Genomic DNA, 16640 nt, shown 5'->3' on the forward strand with positions numbered 1-16640 from the left:
CAACCACAAACTTGGGATATGCTACATCTTTCTATTTATGTTTCATCTTTAATTTCTGGCTGTTTTAAATTTTTATTAAAACTTGCTAAACTTGCAATGCTCCTGCCTCAGCCTCCTAAGTAGCTGTGGCTATAGGTACATACCACCATGCCTGGCTTATGTCTTCTTACATTTTTTTAAATGATGTTTTATAGTTTACAGGTCCAAGACATATTTTGTTAGATTTATTTCTAAGGATTTCATTCTTTTTGATGCTAATATTAATTGAATGCTTTCTTAATTTTATTTCCAAATGGTTCATGGCTACCGTATAAAAATACAACTGACTTGTGAATATTTATCTTGACTCTGTAACCTAGATAAGAAAACAGAAGCAAAGGCAGAAAGATGCTACATTGCCAGCTTTGAAGATGGAGGGAAGAGGCCACAAACCAAGGAAGGAGGGTGGTGCCTAGAAGTTGGAAAAGGCATGGAAACACATTCTTCTGTAAAGCACTTAGAAAGAAATACAGTCTTCCAAAATGTTGATCCTAGCCGGGTAAGACCTGTGATTAACTTCTAATACATATAACTCTAACAAAATAAATTTGTATTGTTTAAGCCACTAGGTTTGTTGTGCATTTTTATAGCACCAATAGAAAATTAATACATCATGGAGGTATTTTTCTACACTTTATTCTGTTGGCTTTTTCACCTTTTCATTTAGATCTTTAACTCATTTGAAGTTCTTTTTGTATGTGAGGCCAGGATAGAAGCGTAGCTTTATTTTTCTCTATATAGTGAGATTTTTTTTCCAATGCCATCTACAACTTAGCTTTCCTCACAATTCGATGTTGTCATTTTAACCATGTTGCAAATTCCCATATAGTCCTGTGTCTATGTTCTATATTTGTTTTCATTGTTGTATTTTTGTGTTGCTGTAAATTATCACCTTGTTTTTGTCACTGTAAATTTTAGACACACTTGTTTTAGTATCTGGCAGGAAAAATTTCCAAACCTTATGCTATGGTTTAAATATGTCCCCCAGAAAGTATATTGGAAACTTAAATACCTCCCACTATACCCCACGTCTCAACACTGTTGCAGAGGGCTCATTTATGAGGGCTCCACCCTCATAAATGAATTAATGTTGATTATAAAAGGGCTTGAGGCTGTGAGTTCAATCGCCTGTGTACTCTCTCTCCCCCTTTTCCCTCTCTTGCCCTTTTGCCTTCCACTATGGGATGATGCAGCAAGACGGCCCTCACCAGATGTCAGCACCTCCTATGATATTGGACTTTCCAGCCTCCAGATTCATGAGAAATAAATTTCTATTGTTTATAAATGACCAAGTCTGTGGTATTCTGTTATAGTAGCACAAGATGGACTAAGACACTTTGTTCTTTTTTAAAATGTTGAATTGACTATAGAAAATTAATTCATATTTTAAAATGTAGAATTTGTTAAATTCTTTAAAACAACAGAATTTCTATTTAAAATATCCTGTAAGGATGATTTTAGATAGATTTATTTTAGGAGAATTGAAATGTTTTCTGTTAAATCATTTCATCCATGAACATGGTATATGTCTCCATTTATTTAAATGATTTGTGAACTTTAATAGTTCTTTCTGTAGAAGTATTTGACACTTCTGTCTCATTAAGTCAGTCTGCTTATGGTGTTAAGATGTCTTTGATCTCTTATCTTAATTTGTTCTATTATGTTATAATCTGCATGTAATGAGGGACACCTTTGGCTCATCTTTGATTTCACTCCCTTCCCCTTAGAGGAAAACTCAGTTATTTGTTGTCACATACCGAAATAAATCCCAACTACAAATGTATTGGCCAATAAAATTCATTTTGCATGTTTCATAGATAGGCAGAGACAAAGATCCACATCACGTTACCCAGAAATTTAATAATATTACCTAGCAGACATTTCTGTTCAGCTAAGTTTTCTTTTTTGCACTCGAGTAATTGAGCTCTTTCTCCCTCAATATTGCCTTTAAACAGAACAATGTTGTTTCAGTGTGTCTGACTATACGTTTCTTATATACATCGCTAAACGCTATCTTTACTATTGGGAATGATCATTTTATGGAGGATGACGTAGATCTGAACAAATAATAGGCCTTCTTAAGCATCTATTCTTCTTAGAAGGATGAGAGTTCTATAAATATTTACAGTTTTTATCCTATCACTTGTAATTTATGTTGCCAACTATTGAATGAGCTATTCTGTGTTTTCCAGAACCTCCTTTACATTCACTTCTATTTAAGTCCAACTATACTTACCCCATTGGGCTATGTACTGTAACAGAAAATGGCCTAAAATAAACCTATGTTTCAGGCCTGCCTGTTACAGTTGCCAGTTATGAGCCAGGAACACAGGTTTTCACCCTCGCCTCCTTTTAGTTTTCTCTTTTGTAAAGTAAGGTTGGTAAAAGAATGTGCTTTATAGAGTTTCTTTGAAAATTAGATAAAATAATGCTTATAAGCTTTCAATACATTGGTGGCATTTGATGAGTCCGCCACAATTTTTACTGATTATATTTTTATGATTTTCATGTATATTATTCTGACTTTTCTTTCTGTTCCAGCTAGCAGAAGCTTTCTCAAACAACTTGAGTCTCTTGCAATTATAAGTAAAGAGGCTTTAAGAAATGTAAGCAGAATTATCCTCTTCTAATATTGGAGCATTTGGGGACTATGAAAGTGTAGGGACTTTATTACAGTTCTAGGAAAGCCTGTCTAACCACTCTTCCCTAATTCTGGTGAGCAATTTAAAACTCTGAGACTCCTCTGGGGGTAGTACAAAAGTTGCTGTGGTGATGTTGGTGTTGGTGGGGTGTTCTCCAACTGGTGGCCAGATCCAGTATCTTGAGGAAAGCCTGAGGATCTATGCTCAATAATTAGAGACAGTCCAGTTATTAGCGTGAGGGACAGAGAAACATATAACTCTAAAACCAGAAAAGATATTTTGTGGACGAAAATAAGCAGGTTGTCATTTTTACAAATTTACATGTAGCATTCGTGACAGTATAAATGTTCTAGTCTCCTGACTTCTAATCTGGTGCTATTTCACTTGATCTTGCTGCTTCCTTCAACACTCCTCCCTACTCTCCGTAATAGGTCTTAGAGAAGTAAGACTCATTTATCTCACTACAGAAAGATTTCCTAAAGAAAGAATTTGGGACCCAACAATCAAATGCTGAGGTTGGCACTGATTGGTTTTAGATGACTATGGGGGTTCAGTATTGGGATCCAGCATCCTCACCTGGATAAAAAGGGGCAGATCTAAATCACAGTACATAAACTCAGGTGTGCAAAAAAACATTGCTTTCCTTTATTTTTGCATGTTATTCTTTTAAAGAAAAATAATTTAAACTTTCATTTTAGATTCGGGGGTACATGTGCAGGTTTGTTACATGGGTATATTGCACAATGCTGAGGTTTGGGGTACAAATGATCCCATCATTCAGGCACTGACCATAATACCCAACAGTTCATTTTTCAACCCTTACCTCCCTTCCTTCTTCCCCTGTCTTGTGGTCCCCAGTGTCTATTGTTCCCATCTTTCTGTTCATGAGTACCCAATGTTTAGCTCTCCCTTATAAGTGAGAACATGCAGTATTCTGTTCCTGTGTTAATCTTCTTAGGATAATGGCCTACAGTTACATCCATGTTACTGCAAGTGACATGATTTTATTCTTTTTATGGCTGCACAGTACTCCGTGGTGTATATGTACCACATTTTCTTTATGCAATCCGCCATTGATGGGCACCTAGGTTGATTCCATATCTTTGCTATTGTGAATAGTGCTGCAATGAGCATACAAATACATGTGTCTTTTTGGTAGAATGATTTATTATTTTTGTGGCTATACATGTAGCAGTGAAATTGCAGGATCAAATGATAGTTCTGTTTTAAGTTCTTTGAGAGATCTCCAAAGTGCTCTCCACAGTGGATGAACTAATTTACATCCTTACCAACAGTGTATAAGCATTTCCTTTGCTCTGCAGCCTTGCCAGCATCTGTTGTTTTTTGACTTTTTATTAATAGCCATTTGACTGGTGTGAGATGGTATCTCATTGTGGTTATAATTTATGTCTTCCTGATAATTAGTGATGTTGAGTATTTTTGCATGCTTGTTGGCCATCTGTATGTCTTCTTTTGAGAAGTGCCTGTTCATGTCCTTTGCCCATTTTTTAATGGGGTTATTTGTTTTTTGATTTTTGTGTTGGTTAAGGTCTTTATAGATTCTGGATATTAGCCCTTCGTTGGATGCAAAGTGTGTGAATATTTTTTCCCACTCTGTAGGGTGTCTGCTTACTTTGTTGATCATTTCTTTTGCTGTGTGGAAACTCTTTAGTTTAATTAGGTCCTATTTGTCAATTTTTGTTCTTTTGCAATTGCTTTTGAGGACATAGTCATAAATTCTTTCCCAAGGCTGATATCCCAAATGATGTTTTCTAGGTTTTCTTTTAGGATTCTTATAGTTTGAGGTCTTACATTTAGATCTTTAATCCATCTTGAGTTAATTTTTCCATACAGTGAAAGGTAGGGGTCCAGTTTCTTTCTTCTGCCTGTGGCTAGCCAGGTAGCTCATCACTTACTGAATAGGAAGTCCTTTCCCTATTGCTTATTTTTATCTACTTTGTCGAAGATTAGATGGCTGCAGGTGTGTGGCTTTTTTCTTCTTCTGGGTTTTCTATTCTGTTCCATTGGTCTCTGTAACTGTTTTTTGTACAAGTACCATGTTGTTTTGGTTACAGTAGCTGTATGGTACAGTTTGAATTTGGGTAATGCAATGCCTTTGACTTTTTTCTTTTTGCTTAAGATTGTTTTGGGTATTCAAGTTCCTTTTTTGGTTCCATGTGAATTTTAGAATAGTTTTTTCAAGTTCTGTTAAAAATGACAATATTTTGATAGTAATTGAGTTGAATCTGTAGCTTGCTTTGAGCAGTATGGCTGTTTAAAAAATATCATTTATTCCAATCCATGAGCAAGGAATATTTTTTCATTAGTTTGTGTCATCTATGATTTCTTTCAGCAGTGTTTTTAGCTCTCCTTGTAGAGATCTATCACCTCCTAGGTTAAATATATTCCTAGGTATTTTATTTTCTTGTTGGCTTTTGTAAGTGGGACTGCATTCTTGCTTTTGCTCTCAGCTTGGACATTATTGATATAGTATAGAAATGCTACTGAAAAATATCAGTTTCTTAATTTAACACAGCCTAATTGATGAATTTGATACCTGATCCTGTCAGGTAGATAAGACATTCTATCTCAGTTATTATTTGAACCCTCTTCATTTCCTTGTCTTTCCTCTTGCTATCTCTTTCTACCTTTTTCCCTCTGTCTTCAAGAGTATCATCAGAATTCAGAGGGCTTATAACATACCTAGAACCTAAGAAAAGGGTCTGATTTCTAGTCTATTATAGTAGCCACAGATATTGTTCAAATGGGTAGCAGTCACTTGAAGTTGGTGGGGGGTCTTCTGCATCTGCTGTTTTGCATGTAAGAGAAGCTTTCCCAAAGCTGGGCGATTTAGTGCATGGGTCTTACCTTTCTAGGCAAACTATACTATTCTTTGCTCTGGGGGCTGCCCATTTCCTCTGAGAGTAGCCACAGACAGGGGCAAAGGGAACTATGGTTTTTAATTCCTTTCCAGTCTGAGGTCCTTCTTCCCTACCTCTCTTACCTTAAACTGGCATCTCTTCTGATTTTTCACAATAGACTGTTAATGTCCATTGAACACAAAGGCCAAATTATTATCAATCTAAAAACTACTACTCAACCTACAAATTACCTTACAAACAGTGAAGTAAGAAGAAATAGTTGATTTTATCCTTCTAGTGCAACAAAGAAAGACAATGAACATAACCACTAGGTTTATATGTTAAAAGAGTCTGAACATTCATTTCTTGCTACAAAAATGAAGTAAGATAGTGCAACTTTGAAATGTAAACCTCATATTACAAAGTTCTTTTATGCTGGTTAGTGAGAAGTGCTAATTAACACTCATGTTTTTAGATTATTACAACTATTAAATTTATTTGCAGTAATAATAAATTCATCAGTTATATGAAGGCTTTTTATATGAAAGATTTAGAGCAATTACTTTTCAGGTCCACTAAGGATGACAGAAGAGCCCATGGTCTTAAAGGAAACCAGCAATACTTTAGCTTATACCTAATTAAATGACCCAAAAGACAAGTCTAGGGTGTCATCATAACTAAGGAGGAAAAAGAACATAAAGTGGTCATTCTGATAAGTCTCTAAATTTATTTAGAGTGTGGCTCAAGCTTGGCACAGTTTGATAGTCTACTGATACTAGCCTGGATTTAAGAAAAATTATTAAAAACCAGGAAACAAGGCAAAAACATGACTGCATGTCCTTTCAATATCACTGGAGCATTGCCTAATAGGCCCAGGCAAGGAGATGTACGTTTGTTTTACTTACTATTTGCTATTGATTAGAACACAGACACTGTGAAGTTAATTGTTAACTTGCAGCTTTTGGTCCATTAGAAGCAAATGATTTCTGCCAGGTAGAGAAGATCCCAAAGGTTATGGTTGTATTGCCTGTATTATGTCCAACTTGGCAAGTTCATTTTAACATCCCTTTCTTAACTGACTGTATAAACCTTTATTTCTTCAATTCTGTGTTTGATGCAGCTTTACTATCTTGCTGGTTCCCTCATTAATGAATTAAATAAATCTTTGATTTGTGCTCATTCTAAATTTGTGTGAGAGCCCTGCTGTTAATTTTTTGAGAATTATACTTTAACAGTGGGGAATCAAGAGAACTGATTTTCTGGCAAATTAAGTGTGTGTATGTGTGTGTGTGTGTGATATAAGAAGTAGAAATCCACAAAATAGATGTATATATGTCTGTGGTTATATTAAAATAGATGACCTCAGAGTAGAGCAGGAGTGGATAGTGAGAGGCAAACAACAAAAAGAAAAAATGAAAGAAAGAAGTATTGAACAAAAAATACACTGCTTTGACAACTACCCAATATGTATGATTTTACCCCTTAATATAAAATCACATATTTATGTATATGCATAAATTTTTAGAATGTATGAAACACATATATTTGTAGAGCTGTCAAGTGAAAAAGGCAAAAGCAGAGAAAAGAGTGTAAAGTATATATATTATGATTCAGTACCGGAGTAAATACAGAAAATATAAACAAATACCCTGTAGATGTCTATTTATGCTGTATGTGTGTGTATCTATCTATTATCTATCTATCTTTCTATCTATCTATCTATCTATCTATCTATCTATCTAATCTATCTATTATAGATATCTATCTATAGATAGGTAGATGGTTATAAATAACAAGAAATTTGCAAGGAGTCCATACAAATCTATTGAATTTGTAATCAACTGGAAACCTGACATGGGTGGAATGGAGAATAGAGTAGGGTGGAGAGGAAAGATAATGTCTTCACTTAAATTATCCTTATATTGTTGATTTTGTTAGAAAAAGTGTAAACCTTGCTGGAAGACATAAAATGAAAGTTTAAAGTATATATATGTATAAATAAAAAGTTTTTAGAAATAAAACTGCTCAGCAGTAATTATAATGTAAGTCAGCATTGCTTTGCAACAAGCTGTGGAGTGGGACCCTCTCTGGCCCTCAGTTTCTTCAATTATGAAATGATAAGGAGGGAGTATTTAAACGCTAAAGCATTCCAATTCTATAGTTGGTTGAAAATTGTTTTCTGAGATTTAAATAAACTATGAAATTAACTTTTAAAATGTCAAAAAATAGAAGAAGAATGAACGTACTTAAGTGAAGAAGAAAGGAATGAAAGAAGTAAAGAAGTTAGGAAGTTAAGAAAACAGGGAGTGAAGGAGAAAGAAAGGGCCATTTAGAAAATCTTGATTTGGTGTTTTGGTCGTTTTGCCAGTTTGTATATAGTTGCTGGAACATAATTACTGTTGTAGCCTCTACTTTGCTTTTGTTCAATTGTCCTTATGGTGGCAGAGCTTTTGCAACAAAGAGTGTGTTTCTTTTTTTCATGCAAGAATTCACTTCTAAGAAGTAAATTAACTGGTTATTTGGGCATCCATGGACAAGACTTTTTTTTTCTGCTAAAGGTTAGCGGAAATCAACATTTTTCCACTAATAAGAGAAATTTCATAACTGACACACACCTAGAGTAATTATTCTCCCACAATTATTTTGTGAACTCCCTCTCCCACTCTCACTTTTTTATGTGATTTGTCCAGTTGAATTATGCTAAATATTTTCAGGATTTTCAAAACATTTAAGTAGCTAATTTTTACACAGCCTATTGGGCATTTGCTGACTCAAATTTCCAAGTTAGATGGCTTTTCCTAGCTGATAATTACTTAAGTAAAAGACAAGTAGAAAACTTAGCTTTTATATTTGGTACTTCTATACATCACAAATAATAAATTTTATAGAAAATGAAAGCATTTATTAATTGTGTTAATTAATGGGTAAAAATAGAACCCAAAACTAAAATTAGAAAATTATAGTACACTTGCATACACTTTTACACTGGCATATTAAGTGGATCATGTCGTATTTTTATCTACAGTTTTACTCAGGTTTCTGGAATACAACGCATTTTTCCTTTGATTTAAGGGTTAAAACTAATGCTACTGGTAATTTCAACACCATCACCCAAGTTCCAGATGTCTTCTTTCAGATACATGCCAAAATTAAATACAGATTTTGCTAAAACAAACAAACTATTCTTTTAATTTGCAAGCATTTCTACTTCTTACTAATAAGTTCTTCCATCTTTAATCCACCGTATACTAATCGTCCACTTATAGCAGCACTCTCCATTGACCCAGCGATTAAACCCTCAACAGTTAATCCAAGATTCAAACACCTAGAGCTACAGGGTTTTTGTTGTTGTCGTTGCTTTTAATACTTTACTAATTCTTAGTAAAGTCTTCCAATTCATTTTCCATCTTCCTGGTGGGAAAAGAGAAACCAATTCACTGCCAAAAGCATTCCATATTGGATACTAAACGAAGTCAGGTAGCAGCTGTCTAATCTAAACTTTGGTGGATAATTAGCAAATCCAGTATCCAAAAGAAACAGGTAATTGTTGTGATTCATGAATTTGTTGCCAGGGCAGATATTTTACAGCTCAAATATCTTTCCCTAAAGAAGGAAGCTACCTAGAGCTTTGAGCAGTAAAATACTGTTTTCTCCCTATTTAAAGAGAATTGCTGTTTACTTTGGGGATGTTCTTGGCATTCAGCTACTTTTTTCTTCTTCTTCTTCATATTTTTTCTTGATGATGTTCAGAAAACCTATGAAGTATAAAACTTTATTCAGGCAGAAATTCCAACTATTCATCATTGCTTTGATTCATCATTGCGAGTCCAGGAGGACACTGTGGACTGGAATTGTGTGATTTGCAAAGAGGAGTCACTAACACATTGGGACACTGTAACATGAGGTAAAAACATTTTGTCTATTTGAGGTCGATTTAAGGTAGAGCTTTCCAAATGAGAGAAATCTAACAAAGCACTCCTTCCAAGGACAAAAAAGTGAAGTAAGGTTTTTTTCATTATGCTTTTGGATATTTACTCCATTGTATGCTCCCCACTTCTATTCCAATTTTCTGGTCTCTCTCACATGCCCAGTTCTCTTGGCACACACTTTCTTCTTTCCTTACACCACCCCGGCTTTCCTACCCTGTCTAAGCTGTGATACTACCTTATCCTTTAAGACACTTTTCTGTCTTTTCTGGTCTGATAAATGCAACTGTGTGTATATATCATTAGAAAGAAATTCCCCTTTGGAACTTTTAATCATTCTGGTCAGTTTTAAATACAAACATGAAAAAATGTTATACAAATTTCAGACCTTCTGAAAAAGAAACTTGATGTCCAGTATTGAAGGGGTCTCTCCCATCCAAAGATGGAACTATCTTTTCCCCTGGCCATTGCTTTTGGAGCCCTGGATAGTTCTCTCCTAACTCTTAGATCCTCTCCAGAGGGCCTTCATATTGCTTGAAGTTCAAAGCAAGTAAGGAAACAGCTTCTGTTTTGTTTTCTCTTTGCTGTCTTTTCCTAAAACTGACACCATTTTTAATGTCTTGGTAAATATATGTAACATAGTGTGTGGAAAGAAATGGGAAGTAGAGAAGAGGCAGGTTGAATGACATGAGTGATTCAAAAATGGTGAAAGAGAGAAAAAAGACATTTTCTAAAATATGATCTTGGATCTTCAATGGACAAATATTTTTAAAATCCTAGTTTACTTTTTGTGGAATAGAATCTAAAGGATAAACCAATTTCCAAATTATATGCCAAAATAGAAAAATTATCATACCAAATAGAAGCCAAATTGAACACTTAATTTTGTAATTACAAAATATGTATTATATTTGCTTTTCTTCATGTTTGAAGAAACTCCTGTTGGAAAATTGAGTACTCTGAGTTAAGAGCAAGAACAACAGTGAGACATCTAACATTTATTAAGTGCTTACTATGTGTAAGGCATAATTATTTTCCTTTTTATTTTGAAAAATTTTAAAGTTACAAAAGAATTGAAAGAAAACATGTTCATAAAGTCAAAAAGTCTTAACAACTACCAGCATTCCTCTTAAGGAGAATTTTTTTTTTTTTTTTTTTTTAGTTTGTGTTTTTTGGTGGAAGTTTCAGAATATTATGACTACCTTGAGAACATGATATAAAGAGGAAAAAGGCAAAGAGGGAAAAAGTGGGGGGGAGGTGAGGAGAGAGAGAGAGAGCAGGCTTCCATGAAAAAATCAAGAAGAATGGCAGTAGTAAGAAAGAATGAAGAGAAATGAAGGGACACTGAGGGAAAAAAGAATTGACCAAACCATAAAGTAGAATTAAAGTAAGAATTTAAAAAATGAGCATGTCTAATATCCAATTTAACCTGTTTGAATACAACAGGCATTTTTATTATTATTAAATCAGAGACAGGCCAGAGGTGAATATCTTTCCTTGAAATTATGAAATAACATGGACTTTGAAGTTAGAGAGTCCTGAGTTCCAGTCTCATATTCCAATTCTTGACTTCTTATAAGTCATGTCACCATGATCAGGTTGCTCAGTTTCTGTAAGTTTGTTTCCTTAGATGTATACAAGTGAAATCACATGTTATAATAATTCTAATAAGTGACAGGCATCAAGTGAGATCTGCTATATGGCAAGTATTCAATAAATATTCATTCCCTTTCTGTTATGTTGTATTCTGTATAATTCAGGTGAATAGAAGCCCAGTGAAGGGTTTCCTTGTGGGGTGCAGAGTCAAGTGAAAGTACTAGAGGAGTGTATGAATTAAGTTTTTCAAGGGCTTTGATGTTTCAAAAGTGTAAAAAATATAAAATTCATCAAAATTTGGTGCCAGATCTAGTTTTATAAATTATTAATTAACAGCAACTATAATACTACTGTTATAGTCCTGCCAATGCACCACAATGTAGCAGTCCCTCATTGTAAGGTATCACCTGGAATTCTTTGTCTCATGACCAAGAGAATTAAGAAGCGTGAACACAAAGTGTGAGGTTGGAGCAAAAGTTTAATAAGTGAAAGAAGAAAGCTCTCCGCCATGGAAAGGGGATCCAGAAGAGCGTTGCTGTTTTTACAGTTTAATGCAAAGGCTTTTATAAGAAACCCATGAGGGCTCAGTGTCTGATTTGCATAAGGTGTAAATTTCTGGTAGCTCCACCCTGTCCTCGTAATGTACATACTGGCCCTTGACTTGAGTTATTTCATATTGCTTTCTTCTTCTTACTGCGCATGTGTCAGGGGATGGAATTTTTTGACTTACCCAGACATTGCAAGCATGTCTGGGTGAGTCACCTGTGTAGCCTCTCTTATCTGTGAAGCTATAGGCATGTCTTAGGCAAGCCCCCCTGTGCAAGTTCCCCTATCTGTGCCTGCAGGCTGTTCTTTTGTTTGAAAGAATTCAATTGAGGATCCACCCTAACTTCCTGCCACACCAGTTTCTTCCTGCTTCTCTCTCACTATTAATATGTAAATCATATTATATATGACTTCATTTATTATTATTTTCCTAACTCTTTATTTTTGGAAGAATTTTAACTCTACAGAAAAGTTGAAAGAAAAGTACTCTTCCTTTATATGTCCTTATATATTTCTCTAGATCAGTGGTTCTCAACTAGGGGTGATTTTGCCTCCCAGGGGGCATTCAGCAATGTCTGGAGACATTTTTGATTGTCACAATTGAGGGTGCTACTTGCATCTGGTTGGCAGAGGCCGTGAGTGCTAACAAATATCCTACAGTTCACAGAACAGCCTCCCCCTACAACAAAGAATTAAAACAATGTCAGTAGTCCTGAAGTTCAGAAACCCAGATTTAGATTCACTCATATAGTCTTTCTCTATTAGGTTGAACCATATACAATTGTTGATATACAACTATTTTAGATGTGAAACAATGTCAATTTCAAATGAAACATTTTATATCTTTGCAGCACTTTTGATATTTGTTTGTGTGTATTCAATCTATTTTTGCTGAACCATTTTAAAGTTAGTTACAGACATGATATTTCACTCTTAAGTACTTTAGCGTTTATCTAAGAACAAAGATAGTTTCCTACGTAAGTGCAACATAATTATCAAAATCAAGATATTTAGGATAAATAAAATTATAGTTAATAGGCCATATTACAACGTTCCCAACTGTCCCCCAAATGTCACTTATGGTCCCTCCCTACTTCCAATCCAGTACTCAATCATTTCGTCTCATTATTGGTAGGACTATTCTTAATGAGAAACTTTACTGGGATCCCAAAATTGTGAAGTTTTCGTATTTGCAGAAGTTGTAAAACTAGAAGTGCCAAGCAGATGGAGATGACAGAAAGATCTTAAAAGGTTGTTTAAGTGGGCTGACAAGTGGCAGATGAATTTTAATGCAGACAAGGGTGAGATAATACTCCTAAGGATTATTTTGCATTTGGATTTCAAAAACCCTAATTAAACTTCTTAATTTTTTCCTTTTTAACTGAGAGTTTTGTACCAAGGCTACTTAAAGAACAAGGACAAAAGAAGTCTTTAAAAGATTACTCATTCCTCTCTCCAGCTCTATTTGTTCAGAAAATTAACACCAGAAAAGGAAGCTGTGTAAAGGAGGGAACTTATGCCTGTTTTAGCTGGTTCTTGATGTGATAAATTCCAATTCTGATAGCTAATATTACAAACCTGTACAGTTTTCCTAGGCTCAGAGGTGAATGAATGAAATACTTGAGCATAATCAGTGAGACTGATCTGTATGCGTTGGCATACTTAAGGTTTGTATTCTCTCAGTTGAATGTAGCCTGAATTATTAACTGATAGGTCTTGATCTATCCATTCTAGCTGTTAAACTCTTACCAAAGATGGGGGTCTTGTCTTCCCCCATCAATGTGTGGATCTTCCATTTTCTCTGTAATCTGGCCTCCTGGCATTGACAGCAAATTTTCTTTTAGTATTTCAGATAATTTCTTAATAGCTGTCCCATCCACACCAACCACTGGAAATAGTATTTCTAACAAAGGGTGTTTTATCATCTTAGTTTGCATAGTATGCATATATGTATATATGTATTCTATGAAAACATTTTAGGTGTACATATATACTATAATATAAATAAATTTCTATTTTTTGATTATCCTAAAAATAAACCACACTCATAAGCAGCATTTTTTATGGTCTTTCAAATTTACCATTACAAAATATTATAGGTAAAGGCCAATACAATTTAATGGGGAAAAAGAAGAGTCTTTTAAACAAATGGTGCTGGGACAACTGAATATCTACATGTAAAAGCACAAATTTCGACCCCTACCTTATACCATACATAAACATTAATTCAGAGTGGGCCACAGACTTAAATGTAAGAGCTAAAATGATAAAGACCTTAGACAAACATCCAGGAATACATCTTCATAATCTTGGGTTAGGTAATAATTTCTTTGATGTGATACCAAAAGCATAGGTGATAAAAGGGAAGAATGATAATTTGGACCTCATTAAAATTTAAAACACTTTTTCTTCAAGGAATACCATCAAGAAAGTGAAAAGATGATCAATGTAATGAAAGAAAATATTTGCATATTGTATATCTGATAAGAGACTTATATCCAGAATATATAAAGAATTATTGGCTAGGCAAGCTACCAATGACTTTCTTCACAGAAGTGGAAAAAACTACTTTAAAGTTCATATGGAACCAAAAAAGAGCCCGCATTGCCAAGTCAATCCTAAGCCAAAAGAACAAAGCTGGAGGCATCATGCTACCTGACTTCAAACTATACTACAAGGCCATAGTAACCAAAACAGCATGGTACTTGTACCAAAACAGAGACATAGACCAATGGAACAGAACAGAGCCCTCAGAAATAATACCACACATCTACAACCATCTGATCTTTGACAAACGTGACAAAAACAAGCGATGGGGAAAGGATTCTCTATTTAATAAATGGTGCTGGGAAAACTGGCTTGCCATATGTGAAAGCTGAAACTGGATCCCTTCCTTACACCTTAGACAAAAATTAATTCAAGATGGATTAAAGACGTAAATGTTAGACCTAAAACCATAAAAACCCTAGAAGAAAACATAGGCAATACCATTTGGGACACAGGCATGGGCAAGGACTTCATGTCTAAAACACCAAAAGCAATGGCAACAAAAGCCAAAATTGACAAATGGGATCTAATTAAACTCAAGAGCTTCTGCACAGCAAAAGAAACCACCATCGGAGTGAATAGGCAACCTACAGAATGGGAGAAAATTTTTGCAATCTACTCATCTGACAAAGGGCTAATATCCAGAATCTACAAAGAACTCAAACAAATTTACAAGAAAAAAACAACCCCATCAACAAGTGGGTAAAGGATATGAACAGACACTTCTCAAAAGAAGACATTTATGCAGCCAACAGACACATGAAAAAATGCTCATCATCACTGGCCATCAGAGAAATGCAAATCAAAACCACAATGAGATACCATCTCACACCAGTTAGAATGGCGATCATTAAAAAGTCAGGAAACAACAGGTGCTGGAGAGGATGTGGAGAAATAGAAACACTTTTACACTGTTGGTGGGACTGTAAACTAGTTCAACCTTTGTGGAAGATAGTGTGGTGATTCCTCAAGGATCTAGAATTAGAAATACCACTTGACCCAGCCATCCCATTACTGAGTATATACCCAAAGGATTATAAACCATGCTGCTGTAAAGACACATGCACAAGTATATTTATTGCGGCACTATTCACAATAGCAAAGACTTGGAACCAACCCAAATGTCCATCAATGATAGACTGGATTAAGAAAATGTGGCACATATACACCATGGAATACTATGTGGCCATAAAAAAGGATGAGTTCATGTCCTTTGTAGGGACATGGATGAATCTGGAAACCATCATTCTCAGCAAACTGTCGCAAGGACAAAAAACCAAACACCGCCTGTTCTCACTCATAGGTGGGAATTGAACAATGAGAACACTTGGACACAGGAAGGGGAACATCACACACCAGGTCCTGTTGTGGAGTAGGGGAGGGGGGAGGGGGGAGGGATAGTGGGGGGAGGGATATTAGGATATATACCTAATGGTGAATGATGAGTTAATGGATGCAGCACACCAACATGGCACATGTCTACATAAGTAACAAACCTGCACATTGTGCACATGTACCCTAGAACTTAAAGTATAATAATAAAAAAATTTTTGTCTAGGTGTGGTGGCTTACACCCATAATTCCAACACTTTGGGAGGACAAGGTGGGTGGGTCACCTGAGGTCAAGAGTTCGAGACCAGCCTGGCCAACATGGTGAAACCCCGTCTCTACTAAAAAAACAAAATTTAGCCAGGTGTGATGTTGGGTACCTGTAATTCCAGCTACTTGGGAGGCTGAGACAGGAGAATCACTTGAACCTGGGAGGCAGAGGTTGCAGTGAGCTGAGACCATGCCATTGCACTCAGCCTGGGCAACAAGAGCAAAACTCCATTTCAAAAAAAAAAAAAAAGAATTATTACAGCTGAACAGTAAGAAGTCAGGGGCTGTTTCAGCAAGGTGGTGGAATAGGAATTCTCCAGTTCCACTTCCCCCAACAGATATCCAGCTAGAAACTATCCACAGACAAGAATACCCTAGTGAATATCTTAGAACTCAGGAGTAAGGCTGGGATACCTCCATAGACCACAGAACTGAGAACAGCAGCACATAAAGGTTAAGACAAGCAACTTTAATTTCACTTTGACCATACTGCCCCTCCCTCAATCCAGCACAGCAGTTTGCTGAGACTCCACTGTTTTTACAGAAGAAGAGAGTTGAAGGTGAACATTCAGCTTCCCTACCAGTCTGGGACCCTTCCCAGGAGGTACTCTCTTGTGTCCCTGCCACACACATAGGAAACATTGGTGGTACAGGCAGCACTAGACCACCTGGGGTCAGTTAGAATCAAAGTACAGGGATGGTGCTCACAGAAACTAATGTAAGGATATTGGCAGTTGCTCGGCATTCCAGCCAGTTGGAGGCATACCATCAGAGAGGCTAGCCAACAATATTGTGTTGCAGGAAGGACGGCTGATGGTTCTCCTAGGCTGGAATCCTTTACTGCTGCTACAACCAGCCCTAGCGCTCTCCTTGAAACTTCCCCA

The sequence above is a fragment of the Pongo abelii genome, chromosome 10, assembly GCF_028885655.2.
Source record: "Pongo abelii isolate AG06213 chromosome 10, NHGRI_mPonAbe1-v2.0_pri, whole genome shotgun sequence".
Classification (NCBI taxonomy): Eukaryota; Metazoa; Chordata; class Mammalia; order Primates; family Hominidae; genus Pongo; species Pongo abelii.